Genomic DNA, 3,945 nt, shown 5'->3' on the forward strand with positions numbered 1-3,945 from the left:
CGTCTTCAGCGTCCCAAATGTATTTTTTTTCGCGTTTGAATTATCCAAATAAACAATTGTTGATACTTTCTGCATTTTTTTTTACATCGTTCATTTCCGTATTACATTTAAGTTATTTTAACGCAATTTTCTTACAAATAAATCTAATTTAAACCGTCAACAACCATAAGAGCATTTTATAATGGCGATTTACCCACTGCCTTCATTTTTTTTTATTATTCTCCATTTTTAATACACCTTTCTTAAAAAAAACATTCATACATTTTCTTCTACACTACCAACATAAATAAATAACCCCAAAAATATGTTTATTTTAATTTGTGTTTCAAATAAATAATCAACGTGACAATAAAACGTATTGTTTTACTCTGTACGTTTTCAGCGTTCCAATTGTTTGTTGTTTTTTGTTTTTGTTTTTTTTCGCGTTTAAATTAAATGATATTTACAAAATTTTAATTTAACTTTTAATTTAACATTATGGTATCTGTTCAGTGCATATTTACACATAAGTATGGCAAACCACTTATAATTCAATGGCTGTAAGTTTTTTTTTTTTTTTCGTAAATAAATAATTATACACAGAACGACTCATAGAAATCTATCTCTATTCTTTTTTTTTTTTTCATTTTAATATACTTTCATAGAAATGCTTCTGTTATGTCACAAAAAACTATTTTCTTTACGTAACAAGTGTCACGCCCATACATTAATTCCATAGCTAATATAGCATACTGACCCAACGGGTCACGGATAGTCCAGTATATATATATATATATATATATATATATATATATATATATATATATATATATATATATATATATATATGAATGAAAATGTTTAAGCTAGTGCTGGGTAATATAATGTAATTAATGTAAGGAATCTGTCATCAGAACAGTCGGATTTCGACCTCAGTTGAAAGTACGTGCTTGTCGAACGACAATGAAATAGGCTTACAACGAAAAGAGTACATGTGGATTATTGTTGAAGGGAGAGGGTGCGCTCGAGCGTGTGTGTGTGTGTGTGTGTGTGTGTGTGTGTGTGTGTGTGTGTGTGTGTGTGTGTGATTACATATTTTATTGTATATAAACGGCCTTATTGATTCTATTCTCTCGCGCGCAACTGTTAAAAATATATATTTTTAACTCGGTTATCTATTTTCAGAGAATTGAAAATAAACGAAGCAACTGATGTCGCTGTTTTTCGATCGCAGTCTCGGAAACCGGAAGCGTTATCAGCGCTGAAGGGATGACGTCATGTGTTTCCGTCGCTCTTCCAAACAAACCTTTCATCGCATAGTTTCCCAACCAATTTATTTACACCACACACACACACACACACACGCACGCACACACACACACACACGCATATATATATATATATATATATATATATATATATATATATATATATATATATATATATATATATATATATATATATATATAAAGAATGAATTAAAGGAGAAAAAGAGAAAAATATTGTGCTGGAGACGCACAGCTGCCTGAAGACGATATTCGCTTTCGCCGTTTGTATTTTTTCTTTTCAATAATAAAAATATATGCATATTGTTAAGGGCGGGGTAAAAGGGAGTTTCATTCTACCCACAGTAGAAAGACATAAGATATCCCCTTTTAATCAATGACCACACACACACACACACACACACACATATACATATATATATCTGTGCGTATGCATATATATATATATGTGTGTGTGTGTGTGTGCATATATGTTTCAATAGAATCTCAATTCAAAGATACCACTTTATCAGACCAGAAAAGGAGCGATATTGAGGCCAAATCCGTACGGAATCGGTAATTATATCAGAATCAGGAAAAAATATCATTTTTGAGGAAAAGAATCATCCTATCACTTATATATATATATATATATATATATATATATATATATATATATATATATATATATATATATATATATATGCATATAATTTTTTTATTACCGTTTTATCTGTCAGGTTACATATGTTTCAGATGTTGGACCATGTTTACGATCTAACATCCTCGTCAGACCTTATAGAAGTGAGTGTTAGTATTAGGAAGAAAACAACCACTTTTGTAAGGTCTAACGAGGCTGTTAGATCGTAAACATGGTCCAACATCTGAAACATGTGTAACCAAACATATAAAACGGTAATAAAAAAATAAGGTACTTATACAGTTTAATGACGACATTAAAAAATGGAAATATTGAAAAAAAATTTTTTTGTACGTATGTTATATAGACTGAAGTTCTTCGAAAAAAAATTTCACTTAATTTGATCAAGTAGTTTTTTTTTTTTACAGCGAAAAACAATTATTTATCACGACGACGTCAACGTGCCCATTTTGGAAATGTACCTAGCAGAATACCTCCATTTTAGGCCAGATTTCGCAATCTAGCCTTTTTTTTCGCCAGAATGAGATGCGCACATCACATCTGCAATTTTTTTCCGTTTTGTTTTATTTTATTTTTAAAGCAGAATACTATTGAATATGCCAAGAAATTGAAGAATGCAAAGAACTGAAGAATTTTTTACGCGATTATTTTCGAAACATGCGCAGTCAGTAGTGTTTACCGATGTATTGGAAAATTCAAAATGGTGCCCGACACTCTCTTTAACATGATAAGTTTGGGAAAAGGTGTTATAAATAATAAACTACACAAAATACTATTTAAAAAACACCGAATATATGTCAACTTATGTCACGGTAATATATATTGAGCGAATTTCTAACAGTACTTTGTCTAGTTTATTATTTATAACGTCTTTCCTGAAGTTACTGTGTTAAAGAGAGACTCTGGCGCCATTTTGAATTTTCCAATACATCGGTAAACACTGTATGCTTTTCGAGCTGAATAAACATGTTACATTGAATAAAAACACTAAAAACATATCCATATACAGTAATACAAACCCTAAGTTTTTTTTTTTTTAATTCGAAAATTTCGGTTGCATATTTCTAATTTTTCTAATATTTTATTTTTATTTTCTTCTGTTACAAATTAAAAAAAAAAAAAAAAACACTCCAAAAATGGCATCTGTCTTCAAAAAAAAAAAAAAAAAAAAAATTCTCATTCTGGTGGAAAAAAAAGGGGCTAGATTGGCCTAAAATGGAGGTATTCTGCTACGTAGGGCAGTTACCGGCCCTTGGGGAAAGCTACCTGCCCTTGGGGAATTCCTGGGCGCTGCAATAACATTTCCAAAATGGCCACCTTGACGTAGCCGTGATAAATAATTGTTTTTCGCTGTAAAAAAAAACTACTTGATCAAATGAAGTGAAATTTTTTTTCGAAGAACTTCAGTCTATAACAGGTACGTACAAAAAATTTTTTTTTCAATATTTCCATTTTTTAATGTCGTCATTAAACTGTATAAGTACCAAAAATAAAATACATATTTGCTCTGCAATAGTATTGAGCACTTTCAAGTTTTTACTAATTACCAGTTTACAAAACTATATATATATATATATATATATATATATATATATATATATATATATATATATATATATATATATATAACTATGCGTTCGTATAAACTGTATCGGCTTTAGAGGTCTCTAGTTACTAGTAGCTAGCTGACCGAAACATGCTCATGATTGTGTGGCAACATATTACTGCTTATGTAAATACAAATATAGAGTATATTTATTTTTTTCCATTTTTTTCTTTTTCCTTTTTCTTTTCCGCTTTTCTCCCTTTTCTTCTCCTCCTTAAACTAGCTTCCTTTCCCTTCTCTTCATCATGTAAAGCTATCCTCTAAAAATCAGAGTAATCGACCCGCATTGTGAACCTATGTTTGTGGGGATCAGACTAGAATGAGATTTTTGTCCAAATGGGTACTTGCTGTGTTCGGAAATTTCGTATTCTGAATTTGCATATATGGTTTGACGTATAAAGTTATGCATATTTGTATATATATTATGTGTTCTT

Source organism: Euprymna scolopes, chromosome 32 (assembly GCF_053919585.1).
Source record: "Euprymna scolopes isolate OS-2025 chromosome 32, ASM5391958v1, whole genome shotgun sequence".
NCBI classification, from domain to species: Eukaryota; Metazoa; Mollusca; class Cephalopoda; order Sepiida; family Sepiolidae; genus Euprymna; species Euprymna scolopes.